The sequence below is a fragment of the Orycteropus afer genome, unplaced genomic scaffold (genome assembly GCF_000298275.1).
Source record: "Orycteropus afer afer isolate SDZICR_OR568_19922 unplaced genomic scaffold, OryAfe1.0 scaffold00039, whole genome shotgun sequence".
Classification (NCBI taxonomy): Eukaryota; Metazoa; Chordata; class Mammalia; order Tubulidentata; family Orycteropodidae; genus Orycteropus; species Orycteropus afer.
The window spans coordinates 16,138,916-16,164,422 of NW_006921626.1; the positions used below are offsets into that span (position 1 = coordinate 16,138,916).

At 38.3% G+C, this 25,507-nt stretch overlaps 1 protein-coding gene across 1 annotated transcript in view; it reads right to left on the minus strand.

Moving 5' to 3' along the window:
* The window catches only part of CDC42BPA (CDC42 binding protein kinase alpha), a 774,086-nt gene that overhangs the window by 727,508 nt on the left and 21,071 nt on the right, over positions 1 to 25,507 (minus strand). The gene's annotated exons all lie outside the window — the stretch shown is intronic.

Genomic DNA, 25,507 nt, shown 5'->3' on the forward strand with positions numbered 1-25,507 from the left:
GTCAAGGAAAGGTTTATATATGGGGGGAAATGTTCTTTGTTGGTTGCCAGGGGTGGGAGAGAAGGGGAAGGAACACTGCAAAAAAATAAAAATAAAAAAAAATGCATTGACCCATGTCATTTTAGTTTTGTGTATTTCACTGTACACAAATTATATTTCAATGAAATGCATTTTAAAAAAAAAAAAAAAACTTGGGAGCAGTCACCTACAATCCAACTACTGGTCTTTCCTATCCAGAGCGAAGAAGAGTGAAGAAAATAAAAGATTCATGGAAACAATTAGTCCAAGGGACTAATGAACCATGGGAACCTCTACCTACACAGCCCTGTGACCAGAAGAGCTAAACAGTGCCTAGCTATCATTGCCAACTACTTGGAAAGGGATCAAAACTGGAAATTCTGGATAGAGTGGGAGAAAAACGTATAACAAAATTCAAAAGCATTAAAAAAGACTAGACTTACCGATCTGACAGAAACTGGTGAAACCCCTGAAACTATGGCCCCTAGTCACCCTTTGGGCCTGGAAATGAACTGACTCCCATGTCTTAACCTTCAGCCAAAAGCAGACAGGCCTACAAGTGAGGTGATCAATTACACCAGGGATATACTCCTTAGAAAAATCAACCATGGGAGATAAAAGAAGGGCAGTATTTGCACAGGGAAAAAGCTCAGAAGACATGAGTACATAGGACACAAGGAAAAAGTTACCACAGCAGAAGTAGAAAGAGGGCTGTAACACTGTGGGGACTGCAATCAATGTCACAAAACAAAATGTAAATGATTGTTGAATGGAAATCTAATTTACTCTGTAAATCACCCAAATCAAAATACAAAAAAATAAAAATAAATTAAAAATCACTGCCGTCAAGTTGGGTCCGACTCACAGAGACCCCTCCTTGGGTTTCCAAGGTGGTATCACTACAGAAGTAGACTGCCCAACCTTCTTTCCAAGGAATGGCTGGTGGGTTTGAAAAATCAGCCTTCTGGTTAGCAGTCAAATGTCTTAGTCACTATGCCACCAGAGCAAAATCACAATAAAAAGTAATAAAGAAAAGTACCAGAAATTCAACCACTGTGATAAATGCCCTCACTTATCTTGCCTTATTTTTTTTTCCCCCAGTAATACCCTAGAGAAAATTCTCTAGTGCATTATAAAGCTTTCTTTAAGTAAGAGCTCTGTCTACTTCTGGTGGGATAGTGCTTAAAGCATATGGCTCCTAACTAAAAGGATGGCAGTTAAACCCACCAGCTGTTCCACCACAGGAAAAAGATGGGGCAGTCTGCTTCTGTAAAGATTTAAAGCCCTGGAAACTCTATGGGGCAGTTACTCTAACCTCAAGGGTCACTAGGAGTCAGAATTGACTAGAAGGCAGTGAGTTTTTTTTACTTTTAATAATTTTGCTAACTATGTGGCCACTCCTCGGAAGGAAGATGGAACAATCTACTTCCGTAGTGATACTGCCTCGGAAACCCAAGGAATGGTTGCTATGAGTCAAATCCAACTCAACAGCAATGGGTTTTGGGTTATATAAACTAAATAGTACCCAAACTATTTAGTGGCATTTGCATGTTAGTGCTACAGTCTGAAAATTCAAAGGTAAACAAGTCAAAAGAAACTGAGCAAAACACATTGGACGTCTATAAAGTTCAATCTCCAATAAGGTAGAATAGAATCATATACAATTCTTCACTTTCTAGAGGCTGATAATTTTCAGAAATGGACAACTTAAAATAGAAGAAACACAAATTGAGTACCGTGAATATAGCACTAAGGTAAACAAAAATTCTTCTGTGAAAGGAAAAGAAAGTGAAGTCAACATTTTCCTAGGTATTTCTTCATAAAGCTTTCTGCATTTTCAAAATAAGAAACTCAGATACAAATACAATTTGAGCCACATGCAGAGAATTTAAAAAAGAGAATTAAAACTTGACTTCTCAAGTAATATTTAAAATTAAGTTAAAACTGCTTTATTTGAAAATTCTTAGTGTTAATGAACACTAACAGTAAGTTTTATAAGTCTAGATAATTTAGATTTCAATTTTCTTTTAAAAAACTAATATAATCTCACAAAAATCATCTCTGTATATTTTAGAATTTAAATTTAAATTAGAAATACTGCTGCAAAGGAAATACTACTACTGCTGGAAAAAAATTACTTTGTAATCTCCAAATTCTAGTTACATTATATCATTTCCTTTTACTTCTTTTTTTAAAATGGGAATTCTGAAGTTGTATCTTTCAGTAACACACTTAAGTGAAAACAAAACATAACATACGATCATAAATATTTCATCCTAATCCTAAATAACTGTTTTAAACTATAGATGTATATTGCTAGCTAGACACTGATTAGTATCTGCTTTAAGTTATTTTGATTCTAAATAGAGGTTTTAAATCTGTAACTTAAAATAATAATCAATAGTTAGGATATAAATATTTTATTTATGGCTTCACTGATTGAATGTTTTCTTTTTCTATTTTAATTGAATGTTTATTTTTCTATTTTACATAAAATATAGGAGTAACAGAAAGCTTTTTAAGTATACAATCACCACCAAAACAAGAGGTAACAATTTGGAAAATAGAATAAAAGCAACCTTGACCAATACCACAAGTAATCAAACTATTCAATCACTTAGGAAACCAAGTGTTACATAATTCAATAATAACTTCTTTCGGGATGTGTTTTTCAATATGAATGTGAACATAAATATTCCTGGTATTCAAATTAAATAATGAAGCCATCCTCTGAAAACATGACTCAGAAGTAATTTAAAAACTGACCATTAAGTCCTACTACTCTGCAATTCCCAGAAATAAACTTCTCTTAAGCGTGCTCTGAAATAAGAGTTGAAAAGAATAGCTGTTCAAGTATTTAGATTTAAAAAATATTTACTCTAAGAATTGAAATTCATTACAAGAAGAGTTTCATTTAATACACCTTATAAGGAATTTCTTTGCATTTGCAAGGACCAACTTGGATTTCAAGAGAATCAAGAGCAACAGTTAAAACCAAAGCAAACCAAAGCTGCAAGAACGGCTAAGTCCTGCTAAAAGAGAACCACCTTTGCAGCTGTGTATTTGACAAGTCTCTTCTCATAGCACTGGTGACTTACTTAGTTTATAGATGTGATAATCAAATCCATTATTTACATAACTGGGTTGACTTGTCTTTGCTGCTGTTAGAGTTCTGTTTCTGTTTGTTCAAATCCATAACATTGAGTACTGTTAACTTTATCCGTGTATCGTTAATATAAATATATGTTGTTGTTGTTGTTAAGTCCATCAAGTCGTTTCCGACTCATAGCGACCCCATGCACAGCAGAACGAAACACTGCCCGATCCCACGCCAGCCCCACAATCCCTGCTATACTTGAACCCATCATTGCAGACACCGTGTCAATCCATCTCATTGAAGGCCTCCCCCTCTTTCGTTGACCCTCCACCCTACCAAGCATGACATCCTTCTCCAGGGAATGGTCCCTTCTGACAACATGACCAAAACAGGTGAGACAAAGTCTGGCCATTCTTGCTTCCAAGGAGCATTCTGGCTGCACTTCCTCCAGGACAGATCTGTTAGTTCTTTTAGCAGTCCACGGTACTTTCAGCATTCTTCGCCAGCACCACAACTCAAAAGCATCAACTCTTCTTCGGTCTTCCTTATTCATTGTTCAGCTCTCACATGCATACGAGGCGATTGGTAATATCATAGCTTGTGTCAGGCGTACCTTAGTCCTCAAGGAGATATCCTTGCTCCTCAGCACTTGAAACAGTTCCTTCGCAGTTGACTTTCCCAATGCTACACATCGTCTAATGTCCTGACTGCTCCTTCCGTTGCCATCGATTGTAGAACCAACCTCAATCTTCTCTCCATTTATTGTGATACTGCTCATTGGTCCAGTTGTGAGGATTTTTGTTTTCTTTATATTGAGACATAATCCATACTGCAGACTGTATTCTTCAACCTTCATCAGTAGGTGCCTTAAGTCATCCTCACTTTCAGCAAGCAAAGCTGTATCACCTGCATATCTCAGGTTGTTAATGATTCTTCCTCCAATCCTGATACCACGTTTTTCTTCATATAGTCCAGCTTCTCAGATTATTTGCTCAGCATATAGATTGAATAAGTGTGGAGAAAGGATACAACCCTGACACATTCCTTTCTTGATTTTAAACCATGTAGTGTCCCCTTGTTCTGTTCAAACGACAGCCTCCTGGTCAAGGTACAGATTCCTCATGAGTACAATCAAGTGCTTGGGAATTCCCATTCTTCTCAATGTTATCCATAATTTGTCATGATCCACACAATATAAATATATAGAGTTTGCTTTATTTTATTTTAAGGAATAAATTACTATCCTAAATAAATACCAAAAAAAGAGAAAAAATAAACCATTACTGTTGAGTTGATTTCGACTCATAGAGACCCTATAGAACAGAGCAGAACTGCCCCACAGGGTTTCCAAAACTGTAACCTTTACCAAAGAGCTCTGGTAGCATAGTACCTAAGGCACTTGACTGCTAACCAGAAAGCTGACAGTTCAAACCCACCAGCCACTCCTCAGAAGAAGGTTGGACAATCTACTTCCGTAGTAATACTGCCTCAGAAACCCAAGGAAGGGTCACTATGAGTCCAGCCTGACTCAAGGGCACATTACAATAACAACAACAATCTTTACGGAAACAGATTACAGATTGCCACATGTTTCTCCCAAGAAGTGGCTGCTGGCTTCAAAGCACCGACCTTCCAGTTAGCAGCTGAGTGCTTTAACCACTGCACCACGAGGGTGCCTCCTAAGATGGATAAAGACTATTTATAAACTGCCATCTATAAGAACGAACTAATACTAGAGAAGAAAAAAGATCAATCTATTCAGAGTATACACTGATGAATTCTAACACAAACAAATCTCCTATTTACTAAATGGAGTTGTGAACTTCTCAGTTACAGGATTTAGAAGAGCCTCAAAAGAAAAGGAAAAAAGAAAGAAAGCTTAAAAATAAGATAAATAGGAAAGATTAAAGGAATTGGACTTTCTAATTCTGGGGAAAAAAAAAAAAAAAAACATACATTTAGTAGTTAATTGACTAAAGAAATCATTTAAGAAAAACATCATGTACCGAAAAATAAAAAATGTCTTTTCCCATGCCATACTCTCAATATAGTTATAGCATAATTTGGTTAGATTAATATTCAGTGCTTCCATTACTCTGACTATAGAAAAAGCTGTCTTCTGGGTGGACTTCCAACCTTCTGTTTAGAAGCCAAGCATATTAACCATTTGCACCACCCAGGGTCTCCTATTCAGATACTGTTGTTGCATCACTGTTGTTAACCAAAAAAACAAACACTGCCTTTGAGTCAGACTCATAGGGACCACTCCTTGGGTTACTGAGGCAGTATCACTAGGAGCTCTGGCAGCATAGTGCCTAAGGCACTTGACTGCTAACCAGAAGGCTGGCGGTTAAAATCCACCAGCCACTCCTCGGAAGGAAGGCTGGGCAATCTACTTCGGTAGTGATACTGCCTCGGCAACCCAAGGAGGGTTGCTATGAGTCGGGTCCGACTCAATGACACATAACAATAACAACAACATCACTAGGAAGTAGACTGCCCAACCTTCCTTCCAAGGAGTGGCTGGTAGGTTTGAACCACCAGCCTTCTGGTTAGCAGTCAAATGCCTTAGGCACTACGCCAGGTGCCATCAAGTCAATGCTGACTCATGTGATCCAATGTGCACAGAGGAGAACTACTCCGTGGGGTTTTCAAGGCTGTGATCTTTCAGAAGCAGATCACCAGGCTTTTCTTCCAAGGTGTCAATGGGTGGGTTCAAATCCTCAATCTTTCAGCTAATAGCTGAGCACTTAAATGTTTGTGCCACTCATGGTCTTCTATTCACTTTCAGACCCTCTATTTTTCTTCCCTCTTTATCACCTCTTACCACCTCTTTTCTATCACTTTATGGTTTTTCTTCTATTTTCTGGAAAATTTTTTCAGCTTTACCTTCCAATTTCTTACACTGGGGTTTTCTGTTATATTTTTAATTTCAAAGAGTTTTTTATTTTGTTTGTTTTATTTTGTTTCTTTTTATGATTTGTATTTCATGGTTGCAGTATTTATCTTATCTCTGAGAATATTAATGATAATTTTGTGTTTGTTTTGAAGTTTTGTTTTCCCTGCAGAGTCTGTGTTATATAGGTTGGGTTTTTTGTTGTTGTTTTTTTTTTTCCTGTTGTTTATGGCTGCATCGTATACATTAGAAGCTTCTCTCAGATGTCTAACAACCCTCAGTTTTCTGTTCATATTTAATTACGAGAAACTGAAAACTCTGAACCTTTTAGTGAAGCCCACTGATAATGAACTTCACTGTAATATGAATGCCTAAGCTTTTTACAAGAAACCCCTGATAGCTTTAGGTCTTTCTTCTTAGGATGGTCAAATTTTCTAGAAAAGATTCTTCTCATCTGCTGCCTCTGTGATAAAGGCCTAGTTGCCAGTATTCTGGGAGCTAAGCAGAAGTAAATAAACTTGTATGTAAACTCCATTATTTTCCGTATGAAAAACCCACTCTAAACTATGCCTAATGTTGCTCAACCCAGAAAACGTGTGTTTTACTGAGAATAAGTATCTGATCCTTGTTTGGGGAGGAGGTGGATAAAGAAACCCAGTGGCATGGATTAGGGAAGGGACTCTAAAGAGCCTACTACTTCTAAAGAAGCTTCAATCAATTCTACATATCTTAGCCCCACTTTCAACTCAATTTCCAGAGCTTCCTAAAAATACCAGTTCCTAAGAGTTTTGAGGATTCTGCCAAGTAAACTAGATAATCTTCAGCTTTCACCATTACTGACTTAGGATCTGACTTTCTCAGATCTGTTAAATCAGATACTCATTCTACCTGCTTTTCAGGATCCAACAGTTCATTGCTGCAGTCTCCTCTCCTGCTCTTCTCATCCTTGAACGTTTATAACTTTTTAAAAAATTCGTTTTCTACAGTTTTAGTGGAGTTGCAGAAGAAAATGAAATTAGATTTGTGTTTTCAATCTATCACTAGACTATAAAGTTTCAGTGCTGGACACTATACAAATGAGGTTAAACACAGATTTAGGAACATTTTAATCCTCTCCTTCTTAACCTCATAACATTAAGCATTTGTTTCACTAATTGTCAACTGCTATGGCAAGGGATTATAAACCACTACTCAAAAGAAATGGGGCATTGGTTGTTTACTGTTAGAATTCTGGCCTTCTATGCAGTGAACCGAAAACCAATTCCCAGTAAGTGCACCCAGGCACACAGCCACCAATATCTGTGGAGGTCTGCATATTGGTATGATGCTGAATTGGCTTCAGCGGCACTTTCAGACCAGAAAAACAAGAAAGAAAGACCTCGTGATCTACTTCTGAAAATCATCCAATGAAAACCCTTTGCAGCACAAGTCTGATTCGCAAAATCATTGGAAATGGGCAAGACTGGGAAGCATTTCATTCTGTTGTATATGGGGTTGCCATGAGTCAGTGGCTACCTCAACAGCAGCTAACAACTTGTAAGAAATCACTTCTGAGCAAAGAAGAATGAAAAAAATCAAAGACACATGGAAACTATTAGTGCAAGGGACTAGTGGATCATGTGAACTTCAGCTTCCATGACCCTGAGACCAGAAAAATTAGATGATGCACAGCTACCACTGCCAACCACTCTGAAAGCAATCCCATTAGGATATCCTGGTTAGAATGGGAGAAAAATGTGAAATGAAATACAAAAAAAAAAAAACCACCAGGCTTACTGGTCTGACAGAGACTGGTGGAACCCCCATAACTATGGCCCTTAGTCACACACTCATCCAACCTGGAACTGAACTCATTCCCAGGGCTCAACCTGTAGCCAAACAACAGACAGACCTAAAAGGTGAATAGTAACACCAGGAGATGCATTCCTTAAAACAATCAACCATAAGAGATCAAAAGGGCAGCATTTGCCCAGGGATAAAGCTCAGAAGGCAAGAATAGATATGAAAGAAGGACAATGGGAAATAGTAACCACAGGGCAAAAGTAGTAAGAGTGCTGTTTCATCGTAGGGATTGCAATCAATGTCACAAAACAAAATATGGATGAACCGTTGACTGGAAAACTGATTTTCTTTGTAAACTTTCACCCAAATCAAAATAAAAAGCTTTTTAAAAAATCACTTTTAAAATAAAATACATGAAATTAAAAAGGAAACAAGTACCTGACATACAAAAATATGTCATTCATGCCAAGTTTCAAGATCAGATCCACTGCTTTTAGCCTACAGGGTCGCTATGAGTAGGAATCAAGTCTATGGCAGTGCGTTTGTTTTTTGGTATTGCAAATATAATGGCATTAATTCATTCAACCAGTAATACTGAATACTTGCTATGTGCTATGCGACTCGACGGCATATATCAACAACAACATGCACCACACTAGAACACTGAATGAGAGGGGACAAATGAGAGTTTACAAGCAAATTATCCAATATATGAAAAAGTCATGGAATAGTCAAAGGTGTGTGCCTTAGCTGGTAGAAGAGTCTACATATCATTACAGCTGGAGTAAAAAGTGGGCATAGTTCAAAAGAGCAGCACAAGAAAATTTTAGGGGTGAGACACTGTTACGTATCTTGAATGTGGTAGTAGTCAGATAATTCTACATTTGTTAAAACTCAAAGAATGTATGCCAAAGAGTGAATTTTTCTGTATGTAAAATTTTTAATGGATTAAAAAATAACTAAAGGTATGTGAAAAAATATATATATAAGGCCATTACAAAGGGCAGATCAAGGTAGGCAGGGGGAATATGAGTCATGGTGAACCAGAGTAGGGTGTTGCAGGTTGAGATGGATGCACAGGACATCCATATAGAAGTCCTACATGACACTGGGTGTCAGGGTCAAATTGGGGGAGGGTGACGTCATGTAGAGGCAGCTTAGGGCAGAGGGTTGTTGTTGTTGTTGTTATGTGCCATCGAGTTGTACCCGACTCATAGCGACCCCTCTTTGGGTTTCTGAGGCAGTATCACTACGGAAGTAGATTGCCCCATCTTCCTTCTGAGGATTGGCACAGAGTTAGATAGAGCTTAAGCAGCATGAGGAGGGCGTCCAGGACACCTTGACATGGGAAGTTGAAGCCCAAATGGGGTGAGGAAGGTGTCCTCACAGAGAGGCAGTCTGGCATGATTGTTCTTGCATGATGAAGAAAGAGGCTGGTACAGGTAGTCAAAGTCTGAGCAAGGTGAGGAGGGTGTCCATGATTAGAGAGGGACAGCAACCTGACACAGGGAATCAAGGTACAAGTGGAAAGAAGCCTGTCAATGATGGATTAGGATGAGCAAGTCATCTGCATGAGGGAGGGTGTGGCAGCAAGGATGGAAGAATGAGTATCTACAAGGCGTTTGATCACATAAGTAAACACATTAAGGATAATGGGAGCCACACTTCTCACCACTGGAGAAGGGAATTACAGTATGGAAAAGGAGAAAAAGGGAATGAACCCTGTGGTGTTTGACTGGAATTAGAAGTATCAGAGCAAATTCATCGTCCTCAAAAATATGGAAAGAAAAATACAGAAATAAATACAGATATAAAATATAGATGTATGTGTATTTAAGTCAATGGATGGATAGATGGAAGAATGATAAATAGCTCTGTGCACAAATACAGCTTGTGAGCACCAATAGCAATGATTACCCACAGAGCCCAGATCTTGGCTTCTAAATAGCATCTTCCACTAAAAGAAACCAAAATTCCTTGAAGAAATGGCTGATTCCAGAGCTAGGACAGGAAAAGTACAAAATAAGCCTGAAACACCCTGTTCCAGAAAGCAACAAAGTGCTCAAAGAATCATGGGGACAACTCACTCAAAGGACACAGAAGCCGACACAGAAGGGGCTCCGCTGGTCAAATTTGGGTCAATCTGAGCCTCAAAATAAATAATGATAGTAAAGAATAAAATAGAACACCATAAAACCATACTGATATAAATGAGAGTTCAGTACGGAAAAACCTCACTGCTGTCAAGTTGATGTGACTCATAGCAACCCCTCCTTGGGTTTCTGAGGCAGTATCTCTATCGAAGTAGATTGCCCAATCTTCCTTCCGAGGAGTGGAATAGGATATTTAAATAATGTAAAGTACCTCTCCACAAGATGGTTATTAATTAATTATGGCCGGAAAAAAAAAAGCCCAACAGTTACCACCATAATCAAATAAATAAACCACCACTGTATTGGGGCAACATAAAATCATGTACCACTTGAGAGTATGCCATAAGAACACAGCATAACTTCTGTGATATTCCTGCAATTTGTATTATCTAAATCTAACTATGAGGAAACAAATCCAAATTGTAGGATACCCTACAAAAAAATTCAAAAATGTCAAAATCATGAAAGTCAAGGAAAAACAGAAAACCTGATCCAGACTTAATGTCACCAGAAAACATGACATCCAAATGCAACATGTGGTTCCAAACACGACTCTTTTGCTATAAAGATATTACTAGAACTGAAGAAATTTGAATGAGGTCTAAAAATTAAATGACAGTAATGCATCAATGTTAATTTCTTGATTTTTAATAGTTGTTATTAGGTCACCATGAGTCAGAATCAACTTGACAGTAGGGTTTGCTTTTTTTGTAGTATGGTTATATAGGACCAAAAAAACAAACTCACTGTCATCAAGTTGTTTCTGACTCATAGCGACCCCTCCTTGGGTTTCCAAGGTGGTACCTCTACAGAAGTAGAATGCCCAATCTTCCTTCCGAGGAGTGGCTGGTGGGTTTGAACCACCACTCTTCTGTTTAGCAGTCAAATGCTTAGGCACGCCGCCATCAGAGCTACAGGAAGAGTATAGAAAATGCACACCAATAACATATCTGGAGATGACAAGCATCACTTAACGTGACTCAGTCACAAACTGGTTAGGAGCAAAAAAAATGTATTGTACCTGCAAATTTTTTGTAAGTTTGAGATGGTTTCAAATTTTTAAAAAAATATTTTTGAAAGTGAAGAAAAAAAGTTAAGAATGTATACAAAGGCCTTATAAAAAATTCTATACATAATGCTGAAAAAAAAAAAAAACCTGTTGCCATCAAGTCATTTCAGACTCATAGCCACTTTATAGGACAGAGTAGAACAGGGTTTCCAAGGCTGTAACCTTTATGGAAGTAGACTGCTACATCTTTCTCCCACTGAGCAGCTCTTGGGTTCAAATCAACCACCTTTCAATTATCAGTTGAGCGCTTAACCACTGCACCACCAGGGAACCTTATGTCATGCTAAGGAGTTTTAATTTCATCCTTAAAGCTATTAACAGCCGTAGAAGGATATTAAGCAAGATGGTGACATGATCAAGAGATCAAGTTGTAAGTATTTTAATTTAAGAGTCCTTCCAGTATTATATAATGATGAAAGGGTTAATCCAACACGAGGACATAACTAGAATAAATATCTATGTACCCAATGAAAGAGCTCTCAGATACATAAGACAAATTTTAACAGAATTGAAAAGAGAAATAGACAACTCCATTATAGTAGTTTAAAAAAAAAAAGCAAACTCTATGGTGTGGAGTCGAGTCTGACTCACAGCGACCCCACCTTGGGTTTCCGAAGCGGTATCACTACAGAAGTAGATTGCCCAGTCTTCCTTCCGAGGAGTGGCCACTGGGTTTGAACCACCAGCCTTCTGGTTGGCAGTCAAATGCTTAAGGCACTTTGCCACCAGAGTAGGAGACTTTAATACAACACTATCAATGAAGGATAGAACTAGAAAGAAACTAAACAAAGATACAAAAGATCTAAATACAATCAACCAACTTGATCTTACAGATACATATAAAACTATCCACCCAACAACAGCATAGTGCATATTCTTTTCAAGGGCACATGTCTCATTCTTCAGAATAGTCCATACATTCACCAAAAAAAAAAATAAAAAGTTCTCCCCAGACAGCTTCACAGGAGATTTCTACCAAATAAGAGAGAAGAGTTGATGCCAATTCTACTCAAACTATTCCAGAAGACAGAAAAGGATGGAATACTCCTGAGTTCATTCTATGAAGCAAGCACCACCCTGATACCAATGCCAGGCAAAGATACCACAAAAATAGAACATTATAGACCAATATCCGTTATGAACACAGAAGGAAAAATTTCCAACAAAATTGTAGCCAACAGAATCCAACATCATATCAAAAAAATAATAACATTATGACCAAATAGCATTCATACCAAGTATGTAAGAAGGTTCAGCATTAGAAAAACAATCAATGAAATCCATCACATAAATAAAACAAAGGAAAAGAACCACATGATCATATCACTCGATGCAGAAAAGACATCTGATAAAATTCAACATCCATTCCTGAAAACAACTCACAGCAAAATAGAAGGGAAATTCCTCAACTTAAGGGAATATACACAAAATCAGCAGCCAACATTATTTTCAATGGAGAGAGACTAGTAACATTCCCCTTGAAAATGGGAACCAGACAAGGATGCCCTTTATCACCACATTTATTCAATATTGTATTGGAAGTCCTAGCCAGAGCAGTAAGGCAAGAAAGGGAAATAAAAGGCATCCAAACTGGTAAAGAAGTAAAACTATCCCTATTTGCAAATGATATGATCCTATATAAAGAAAATGCCAGAGACTCTACAAGAAAGCTACTGGAAGTAATAGAAGGTTTCATTCAGCAAAGTAGCAGTGTACAAGATCAACATATACAAATCAGTAGGATTCCTCTACGCTAACAAAGAGAATTCTGAAAGGAAGTCAGAAAACAATAGCATTTACAATAGCTACCAAAAAGATGAAATACTTAGGAATAAACCTAACCAGAGATACAAAAGAGTTAAACAAACAAACAAAAAAAAAGCAAAACAACAATGCAAGAAACTAAGAGAGACCTATATAAATGGAAGACTATAACATGCTCATGAATAGGAAGACTTACACTATGAAAATGTCAATATGACCTATAGATACAATGTAATCCTGATCCATAGTCTATCAACATTCTTTAAACAGATGGAAAAACTATTCAACAACTTTATATGGAAAGGAAAGGGACCCTGGATAAGCAAAGCACTACTAAAGAAGAATAACAAAGTAAGAGGCCTCACATTTCCTGATCTCAAAACCTACTATACATCTACAGTAGTCAAAACAGCCTGGTACCAATACAATGACAGACACATACCTCTAGTGCTGCTATAACAGAACTACCACAAGTAAATGGCTTTAACAAACAGAAATTTATTCTCTTACAGTTTAGGAGGCTAGAAGTCTGACCTCAGAGTGCCAGCTACAGGGGAAGCCTGGGCTAGATGTCCAAGTTCAGAGTGCCGGCTCTAGGGGAACAGTAGGCTTGACATCCAAGTTCAGAGTGGGTGGAGGCCCCTTAACCTTGGTGCTGGCAAAACTGGATAGTCATATACAGAAAAGTGAAACAGAATCCACACTCAAACCGTATACAAAAACTAACTCAAGATGGATCAATGACCTAAATGTAAAATCTAAAACTATAAACATCATCAAAAGAAAAATAGTGGCAAACTTAAACAACAAACAATGCAACGCACTGCCATGGAGTCAGATCCAACTCACAGTGGATCCTTGGTTTTCCGAGGCGGTATCACTACGGAGTAGATTGCCCAACCTTCCTTCCGAGGAGTGGCTGGTGGGCTTGAACCACCAGCCTTCTGGTTAGCAGTCAAATGCCTTAGGCACTATGACACCAGAGCTCACAGTGGCAAACTGAAGGACTCTAATTTAACGCATAGATGAAAAAAAAAAAAATCACTGCCAATCAAGTCGATTGCAACTCATAGCAACCCCTCCTTGGGTTTCTGAGGTATCTCTATAGAAGTAGATTGCCCACTCTTCCTTCTGAGGAGTGGCTAGTAGGTTTGAACCACCAGTCTTCTGATTAGCGGTCAAATAAATGCCATAGGCACTATGCCACTAAAGCTCCATGACACAGATAGTCTATATAGTCTATAATAATGTAACTAAAAGCATATAGACAGCAGAAGATAAACTAGATGATTGGGATATTATAAAAATTAAACACTGATGTGCATCAAAAGACTTCTCCAAATGAGTAAAAAGTGAACCTAAAGATTGGGGAAAAAATTTTGGCAATGATACATAACAAGGAACTAATCTCTAAAATTTATTGACAATTTATATCCTACAAACATGTATGTGCATACCCGTGTTCATCCCAGCACTAGTCACAATAGCAAAAAAAAAGGGAAACAATCTAAATGCTAGCAATAGATGAAGAGATAAGCAAACTATGATACCTACACAAAAGGGAATACTAGGCAACATTAAAGAATAACAATGAATCTGCAAAACATCTCATATAACATGGATGAACACTTGCTGAGTGAAATTAATCAATCACAAAAGGACAAATACTGTATGAGACCATTATCATAAAAAGTCCAGAAAAGGTTTTCATACAAAAGAAACATTCTTTGAGAGTTTCCAGGTATGGGAGAGGGAGGAAGGGAAAATCACTAACTAGAGACCACCCACTACCATCAAGTTGATTCCAACTCCCAACTCACAGTGACACTATAGGACAGAGCAGAACTGTCCCATGGGGTGTCCAAGGCTGTAAATCTTTAAAGAAGCAGATTGCCTCATCTTTCTCCCACAGATTGGCTAGTGGGTTTGAACCACCAACCTTTTAGTTAGCAGCTGAATGCCTTAACCACTGCACTACCAGAGCTCCTTAACTAGACAGCAGACATGTACTAACTTGGGTGAAAAGAAAGACAATATACAATAAGGGGGAGGTCAGCACAACAAGACCAAGGCAAAGAAAGACACTGAGAAATGCACAGGGGTAAAGGCAAAAATGGTAAATACTATTACATACACAATCCTGCAATAATAGGAGTAACAAGCAATAATTTATGAGATAGCTTTACATAGGTAGATATGCAGGCTGAACAAGTGTAAGAGGGTATATGGGAATATACCCAAGAGTTTGGCAGCAGGTATTTCTACATAAGCGTTTGTATATGCTACAAATAGACCCATGTATATAGTATAACATACAGGGGGCAAAGTTATGAAAACTTCCTGGCCCTAACCAAAAACCATGGGTGACCGAGGCACTGAGCTAGGGGGCTTGGGATCACAGTCTCTGGAAACATCTAGGTCAACTGGCATAGACATTGTTCTACATCCACTTGGCTGAATAGTGACTAAGGTCTTAAAAGCTTCAAGTGTCATCTAAGATGCAACTATTGGTCTCTCTCTGTCTGCAGAAGGGAGGAATGAAGAAAGTCAAAGACGCAAGGAAACAATTAGTCCAAAGGACTAATGGACCATGCAAACCACAGCTTCCACTACCTGGAGACCAGAATAAGTAGGTGTTGCCAGCTGCTACTACCAACCATTCTGATCAGGACCACAGAAGGTCCTGAACAGAATGGAAGAAAAATGTAGAACAAAATTCAAAATCATAAAAAAGACCAGACTTACTGATCTTATAGAGACTGGTAGAACCTCCTAAGACTGTGGTCCTTAGACACCCTTGAAGCCTAGAACTGAACACACCTCTGAGGATCACCTTTCACCCAAACAACAGATAGGCCTGTAAAGTGAACAAACCAAACTGTGAGGAATGTACTCCTCAGAACAATCAACCATGTGTGACCAAAAGGGCAGCATTTGCCCAAAAACAAAGTTCAGAAGGCAGGATGGTACAGGAAAAGAAGGATGAACCAAAACAGGGAACCCAGGGAGGAAGTGGGAAGAGTGCTGTTACACTGCATGCAACTAATGGCATGAAACAAAATGTGCATAAATTGTTGAATGGGAAACTAATTTGCTCTGTAAATTTTCACCCAGATCACAATTAAATGTTTAAAAAAAAGTCCTTCCACTACACAGTCCCTGGCCGCTCCAAAAAGTTAGTGTGCTCCGCTGCTAAATGAAAGGCTGAAGGTTTAAATTTACCCAGAGGTAAAGGCCTGGTAAACTACCTCCAAAAAATCAGCCAATGAAAACCCTATGGAGTATAGTTCTACGCTGACCTACATGAGGTCACCATGAGTGAGAATCGACTCAATGACAACTGGTTTCCACAAAACAAAGATCCTGGATGTATAGAATTCATGGTGTTTTCCAGTTAGGGGCACATAATTACCTAGCATTTAATGGAAAAACAAAAACATAATTAATCATGTCAGTAACATCTAGGAATGTAGTGCATTTACATAAGTTTAATACACCAAATCAACTGACCCAGATGTACACAAAGGTTAAATTAAACCAAGATACCTATTAGCTGCTGTACTTAATTGGAATTACCACAGGCACACAGACCTCAAGCAATGTAACAGTGTTCTGGTTACCTAGTGCTGCTCTGACAAGAATATACCACAAATGGAATGGCCTTAACAAACAGCAATTTATTCTCTTACAGTTTGGAGGCTTTAAGTCCAAGTTCAAAGTGCTAAGCTCTATGGACTGGGTGAAAGCCCCTCAACCTCAGGGTCCAGGTTTGCCTCCTGCTCCAGCCCACTGGAGCTAGAGGCATTTCTTCACTCAGCTAGCTGCTGGCTGCTGAGGCTGAGAAGCCCAAGGTTGATGAGTAAAAAGGCACAGTCCTGATGTTATCAAACCACACGGCAGGCCATTAATTCAAGTTCATTGTAAGTTCCAATGTTAACAGAGCATGGCAGGCTGCTAAACAATGACACAGCTACATGCAGGGTCCAAGCATGTCATATGCTAGAGACCATTCCCAAGGCTTCTCCTTATATACAGGAACCAGACCGCATCCCAAAGGCAGCTAACTCAGCTGCTGTGGTAGATCCCACCATGGACTTGATTGCCAGTCTCAATCATGGGGAATAACTGCCACCAGCTGCCTAGCCACTCAACCAGGTCCAGCCAAGTTGACACACAAACATAACTTCCACACACAGTTATAGATTCTTGGAAGAAACTGTCAACACAGCATACATCAGTCAGAAATGAGGTGACACATTACAAAGGCATGAAGCAAAAAGGCCAAATTAGAAACACTGGACTTGCAAATACTGTTGTAGTTTTAAACATAGACTCTAGGGAAATATCTGCCACTATGGAATGTAGAAAAGCTTTATGACTTATCAATATTTCAGCTGAACCACATACTTGAGCTTTTAGCTTGTTTCAAATTGTTTTATGATTTTTGGCCATGGCTAGGCCATAGTTAGCTAGCAATATAATTTAAAGATAGGTTTTGAGCCACTGTCTCCTAGTAGGGACCTTTTTCTAACCTTTTCAAACAATTATTTTTTTAACATTTCTGGGCAGACTACATCTAAGTAGACATTTGACTACTTTTAACAGTATCTGAGAACGTCAACTTGAGGCATTAGCCACTCCCAGTAAATACTGATACTTAAGGACAGAATTCTTGCTATAGCAAGACAAGTACACTGCTTTTACAAAACTCACTTAAGAGCTAATTCCAAAAAAAATACCATTACCATCAAGTTGATTTCGACTCACAGCAACCCTTGTAGAGAGAGTAAACTGCCCCATAGGGTTTCCAAGGCTGCACTATGTATGGAAGCAGACTGTCACATCTTTCATCAGCATGTCAGTCTCATCTCAAATTTATACCACTGGTTACAGAAGAAATCTAATTAGAAAGTGATCAAGCAACCCCTACTTGGGAAAAAAACATCATTAGGTTGGCAAGAGCATCTTTGCAAACCAGGAAGTGCACATATAAACTACACAAAAGTGTTCAAGTCTTACTGTCCATTTTATATAAATACATATACATCCTATCAGAACACCATACCAACTTAATAAATATTGACCAACGGACTTCTGGATAAAGTAAGTGGAAGTGCTAAGAAACCCAAGGAGTGGTTGCTAGGGGTTGAATCGACTCAACAGCAGTGAGTTTGGTTTTTCTGGTACTAACCTAAAAGTTGGCGGTTCAAACTCACCCAGTGGTGCCATGAAGGAAAGGCCTGACAATCCGCTTCCATAAAAATTACAGCCAAGAAAACACTATACAACAGTCCTAGTCTATAATGTATGGGGTCACCATGAATAGGAAATGACTTGACAGCAATGGGTTGTATTTTGTTTGTTTTGCAGTAAAACTATAAATTTCAATTATACTTCTAAAAATGGTATTTTAGTTCTTCCTTTATCAGAAGGTTATACAGAATAGAGATTTTAAATCACCAGAAAAGGAAAAATCCTAAACAAAGGCAAGTCATTCAAACCTTCACCTTTATTATAAATTTAATATAAATTGGGGCAATATTTAAAAACAATGTGGTAGCAGAATTTAGTTAACTATTTCATGTCACATGAGAAAGGCTCTGAGACTGCCTATGGTTTTCTAGCATATACCAGCATTTCCCAAACTCTGTCAGCTGCTCCTCATAAAAAGAGTTCCAATGTCAAATGAAGCAAATTCTAGGTAAAACAAAACTAAAGAGGTTTCTGTACTACAAAGCAAACCAAACCTGTTGCCCTCAAGTCAACTCCAACTCATGGCAAGCCCATGTGGTAGAGAACTGACCGGACAACAAAGGGTTTTCTTGGCATAGAATTGACTGGACAACAAAGAGTTTTTGTTTTTTTTAAATCTCTATGGAAACAGATCTCCAGGCTTTACTTCAGTGGCACCACTCGGTAGGTTCAAACAGCCAACCTTTAGATTAGCAGTCGAGCACAAACCATTTGCACTGCTCAGGGACCTTCTGTACTATAGAACTTTTTTAAAGTTTTACTATGATAATGTGTTTTGTGACATCCCCAACAGGATAAAATAAGCAGCATTTTCTAATACTACATGTCCATTCAACCCTTAATTTCTCAAATATTCACTAAAATCTCTTGAAATACAGTTTAGGAAACCCTAGTATACACTGTTAATTTTTCTTCCTAATTACTGTGAGGCCACAATATACATTTTTGGGTGCTACATAACCTTCACTCCATAAAAGAGTCAACGTGAACAACAACAACAAAAAAAACAACTCACTGCCACCGAGTCAGAGCCAACTCACAGCGACCCCTCCTTGGGTTTCCGAGGCAGTATCACTACAGTAAATCCCCCAATCTTCCTTCCGCGGAATGGCTGGTGGGTTTGAACTGCCAGCCTTCTGGTTAGCAGTCAAATGCCTTAGGCACTATGCTACCAGAGCTCCTAAGTGAAAAATACATCGATAATTTTTCATAATGATTTTAATCTTCTGAGTTGCAGTGTAGAAGCAAACTCCGCCAATGATTTACAGACTGGAGCTACAGAATATATAAAATCTAACTAGGTATTTCATGGTATTTACAGTTGTGGATGCAAAAAATGAATACTAGCTTAATATTTACTAAAAAATAGTTCAGTTAATAACTTGATTAACAAGAAAATATTCCATTGCAAAATATCTTATCCTAAAGGAAAGGATAAGATATAGTTTGCTTTGTTTTAGCAAAAGATATCTCCAATCCCAATATGATTTGATAAAATACTATCAGTAAGATAAGAATGTTAGTTATTGGTAAAGTTATATACATCCTTTGTGGTGCAAATGGTTTGCACTCAACTACTAACCTAAAGGTGAGAGCAAGCCTAAAGGGAGCTCTGGTGGCATAGTGCCTAAGGCATTTGACTGCTAACCAGAAGGCTGGCAGTTCAAACCCACCAGCCACTCCTCCAAAGGAAGGTTGGGCAATCTACTTCTGTAGAGATACCACCTCAGAAACCCAAGAAGGGGTTGCTATGGGTTGAATCAACTCAACAGCAGTGAGTTTGGTTTTTCTGATACTAACCTAAAGGTTGGTGGTTCAAACTCACCCAGTGGTGCTATGAAGGAAAGGCCTGGCAATTTGCTTCCATAAAAATTACAGCCAAGAAAACACTATAAAGCAGACTTAGTCTGTAACGTATGGGGTCACCATGAATAGGAAATGACTTGACAGCAATGGGTTGTGTTTTGTTTGTTTTGCAGAACAACTATAAATTTCAATTATACTTCTAAAAATAGTATTTTAATTCTCCCTTTATCAGAAGGTTACACACAGAATGTTGTTGTTGTTGTTGTTATGTGCCGTGGAGTCGGCCCCAACTCATAGCGACCCCTCCTTGGGTTTCCGAGGCAGTATCACTACGGAAGTAGGATTGCCCAACCTTCCTTCCGAGGAGTGGCTAGTGGGTAGAGATTTTAAATCACCAGAAAAGGAAAAATCCTAAACTAAATTTCTACTTTCTGGTAAAATCAGGTACTATGTCCATTTTATAAATAATAAAGCAGACTTAGGTTAAATAACTTGCCTAAATCACCCAGCCAGTAATCAAAGTAGTCTGAACCCAAAGTCCAATCTAATTTACCAGTATATTGGTTTAGAACAGGAACATTTCGGGTTGAGGGATTCCACGTATAGATCTTCACTATGGAAACTCTAATTTAAGTAAGCTTCATCACTATGAATAGAGCAAACTGAATAGGTGTTTTTTCTTTTTTAATTAATTAAGCCTAATATCAATGTTTAAGCAATTTGAAATGAAACTGGAAGTTAGCAAATGACTGAACTAATTCCACATATTTTTAAAAGACTGTCTTCATCCATATAAGTACTGCTTTTGAGTATAATTAGACTGGGGGTAAGAGGAATGGTACTGATGGGGAAGAGTTAAAAAGAAAAATAAATCTACATCAGAAAAAGGAAAAAAGTAAGACCTGTATTTGTTTTTAAACAATCAAGCTGAATTGTCTTTTAGTATCTCTTTTTCACCCTAATATAAAAGTTTATGATAATAAACTTACATAATAAAAGTTTATGATAATAAACTTACATAATAAAAGTTTATGATAATCACAGAATTCTAATTGTTCACATAGTGCTGAAACAGCACCAATTACATACGGTTTTCTCTTTAATGAAAGGAACATATTTTCTGGATTTTTACAAGTGCTGGCACTTGAAATACATAGTTTCACAGATACAATATTACATATAATAGTAAAGTTCCCACACTAGTCCACAACGTCTGAAACCAATGTTTAGCTAAAACGCTGTTACCTTGGGAAAAAATAATACTTAACCTTATAATGGATTCTAAAATTACATGAATCTATAATCTTTTCCTCTTAACATCACTACATAATGAATGAAATCTTTTCAGATAAACAAACAATAGTTTTGCAAATGTTACAGCTATAGTAATTAGCTGAAAAATATAAAATGAGAATTTCTGTATTTACTATGAATGCTACACATGAAGAAAAGCAAGTTTAATTAGAGTAAGAAAAGGTCTTAAGTAGAGACTTCTCAGTCATTTCAAAGACTTAAGGGGTTGACAGCACTGGTTCATTATTATATTTAATTTCACTATACTTTTTAGGCTCGCGGTTCAAACCCACCAGCCACTCCCCGGAAGGAAGATGGGGCAATCTACTTCCGTAGTGATACTGCCCTGGAAACCCAAGGAGGGGTCGCTATGGGTCAGGTCTGACTCAACGGCACATAACAACAACAACAACAATACTTTTTAGTGCTTAAAGGCACTTGACTGCTAACCAGAAGGCTGGCGGTTCAAGCCCACCAGCCACTCCTCGGAAGGAAGATGGGGCAATCTACTTCCGTAGCGATACTGCCTCGGAAACCCAAGGAGGGGTAGCTATGAGTCGGGTCCAACTCCACAGCATATAACAACAACAACATACTTTTTAAGGAGCTCTGGTAGTGTAGTGCCTAAGGCACTTGACTGCTAACCAGAAGGCTGGCGGTTCAAACCCACCAGCCACTCCTCAGAAGGAAGTTTGGGCAATGTATTTCCATAGTGATACTGTCTTGGAAACCCAAGGAGGAGTGCTTTTCCTAGAGGTAATTATATCACCAGCACTGAGATAAAGTTTATCTTTCAGCTTACGTGACTTTCACACAGAAGACAATAAAAATTCCACAAATGTTAAGTAAAATCTAACTTATTCAGATTTGGATTCTCTCTCCAACCCACGCAGTATTCCAAAGTTTCTTTCAAAATTTCTCTTTTTAATGCTGATACTCAGGAAGTTACAAAAGAAACCTTAAACTTGTTAAAGTATTTCCCAAAGGGGGTTCCACGGCACACTAGTTCCATCTATTCTCTAGACATTCTAAAAGGAAATGATTCCATAATCATGTAAGTTTCACAAATTTATATAGGATACCCTGCCGGTTTTTGTTTTGTTTTTTCAATTTTTAAATTTTGTTTAAAACAGTTTCCAAAACTTATTTAGCCATGTAAACCTTTTTCCTTTCCACACAGCACTTATTAATATCCGACAGATTTCTAGAACACATTTTGAAACTAGGGAGGGGGCTAGAGTAAAGCAGCCAGAATTCCAAAATGGAAGCAAACAGTACATGCACAGAAGGGGCAAATATCAGGATCGGAAAGTGGGGAACCAGATCTTCCTGTTTCATGTTGCCATGAAAACCAAAACGTGTATCTCCTACAGTTAAAGAAGCACTAGAATGGGCAGAGGGGTGCTAGCTAAATAGAAGGCTAGCCATTTCACACCTACAGACTGGAAAAATGTGCAGAAATTGTAGACAGAAAGTAGTAGAGAAATTGTCTGAGAAGGACAATCTTGTGATTCCGAGTAGTACGAATGGGAAAGGAAAGGAAATGGACTACATCAGAAAGGAGTTTTAGATGTAGTGACAACAAAGGATAGCCATGCACGTGAAAGGGCTACACGAAATGCTTGGTATAGTGGGTGGTCAGCAAAAAAGGAGAAGAACTTCAATGAGATGGACTGGTGCAGTGGCTATAAAGATGGGCTCAAGTACAGCAAGGATTTTGAGGATGGCACATGACCGGGCAGTGTTTTATTCTGTCATACACAGGGTCATTATGAGTCAGCACTGACTTGAAGGCACCTAACAACAACAACATACTTAGTGTGGGTCATTCAAAAACAAAAACCTTTTGATAAGAAAGAATTTCTTTACTCATCATAGAGCACAAAAGCAGCTTGGTCTTCATCTTAAAACTTAAAGTCACTCTCACCAGCAAGAAACGAGAAAATCTACCAAAGTAGCAAATTCTCTCACCTACTCTACCCTAGAGCTCATCTGGTGTAGTGGGATGATAGTACCAAGAAACTGCTACCATTGTGTATAGACTATATAATCATCCTTCATGTCTATAAGCTTAAAAACCTCTGCCAAGCATGGGAAGTCAACATCCAAGATCCCAAAAGCAAAAAAGGAAAAATGACGATCAAAGGAGAAGGAAATGATCTACTAAAGAATTACTAAAGAGTGAAGTTAATTCCTCTGACAATTAAGTTTTCCTAAATTAAAAACACCCAACATTCATAGGTCAACTGAAGTAGCAATGCAAGAACATATTCTCCTCTCTCTCTCTTTTATTTTCCAAATACCTTGTCTCAACCTACACTTCTTCCTTCATTTAATTCTTCAGTCTGTTCCAAATCTATCATGTGCCCTTTTTGAAAAAAAAAGATTTTATCTATAACATTTTTGCTGCATAAGTCAACATATTTAAGCTTCATCTGCGCTGTTGTTGTTGTTGTTATGTGCCGTTGAGTAGGACCCGACTCATAGCGACCTCTCCTTCGGTTTCTAAGACAGTTATCACCACGGAAGTAGACTGCCCCATTTTCCTTCTGAGGAGTGAGTGGCTGGTGGGTTTGAACCGCCAGCCTTCTGGTTAGCAGTCAAATGCCTTAGGCACTATGCTACCAGAGTCAAACTCTTTTGATCCCAAGGGTAAGAAATACACAACACACACACAGGTTTGCATTACAATACTTAACCTTTCTCCACAATGCATTTAACATTGCCTAATTAAGTCTATTTTTTAAATGCTGGCTGGACTTACTAAATTGATTTTAAAACAGAACCACAACCACCAAGATGAAAAACAATGAGTTACGTATGCAAAACCAAAACCACTGAGTTGATTCCAACTCATAGGGAACCTATAGAACAGAGCAGAACAATAGGTTTTCCAAGGCTGTAATCTTTACAGAAGTAGACTGCTACATCTTTCTACTGAGGAGTTGGAGAGTTCAAACCCCTGACCTTTTAGTTTGCAGACAAGTGGTTTACCCACTACACCACCAGGGTTTCTATCTATATACAACATACTGGCAATAAGTGTACCAAAAGAAAAAAAAATTAGACAAAATTTTTTTACTGTCATAGAAAAGTAGTACAAGAAAATAATCATTTGTGCTAAATTCAGTTCTTTAGCCCTCAAACAGCCTGGGCTTACTCTGTAGTAAGCATGATAAAAGAGCACATGATAGAATTTTGCAAGACCAATGAATTATTCATTGCAAATACCTTTCTTCAACAACATAAGCAAGGACTATACATGTTGGTCATGTTGTCAGAAGGGACCATTCCCTGGAGAAGGATGTCATGCTTGGTAGGGTGGAGCGTCGACGAAAGAGAGGGAGGCCTTCAACGAGATGGATTGACACAGTGGCTGTGATGATGGGCTCAAGTATAGCAGGGATTGTGGGGCTGGCGCGGGATCGGGCAGTGTTTTGTTCTGCTGTGCACAGGGTCGCTATGAGTCAGAAACGACTCGACGGCACTTAACAACAACAACAACAACATACATGTGGACTTCACCAGACGGAATACACAGAAATGAGACTGACTACATCTGTGGCAAGAGGTGATGGAGAAATTCAGTATCTTTGGCCAAAACAAAGCCAGGATCCGATTGTGGAACAGACCATCAACTGCTCATATGCACATTCAAGTTGAAGGTGAAGACAATTAAGACAAGTCCACAAGGGCCAAAATATGACCTTGATAATATCTCTCCTGAATTTAGAGACCATTTAAAGAATAGATTTGATACATTCAACACCAATGATCGAAAGCAGAGATATTGTGGGATGACGTGGAGAATATCATCCATGAAGGAAGGAAGAGGTCATTAAAAACAAAAGAAAGGAAGAAAAGACCAAAATGGATGTCAGAAGAGACTATGAAACTTGCCCTTGAGCAGAGAGTAGCTAAAGCAAATGGAAGAAATGACAAGATAAGACAAAAGAGCTAAACAGAAGATTTCAAAGAGCAGCTCAAACAGACTAAGTCAATTACTATAATGAAATGTGCAAAGACCTAGAGTTAGATAACCAAAAGGGAAGAAAACACTCAGCATTTCTCAAGCTGAAAGAACTGAGGAAAAAATGTAAGGCTCCTGTTAGAATATTGCATGCAAGATTCTATGGGCAAAATATTGAATGAATGCAGGAAGCACCAAAAGAAGACAGAAAGAATACAGTCACTGTACCAAAAAGAACTGGTCAATGTTCATCCATTTCAGGAGGGAGCATATGATCAAGAACCAGTGGTACTGAAGGAAGAAGTTGAAGCTGCGCTGAAGGAACTGGCAAAGAACAAGGCTCCAGGAATTGATGGAATACCCATTGAGATGTTTCAACAAACAGATGCCCCACTGGAGGCACTCA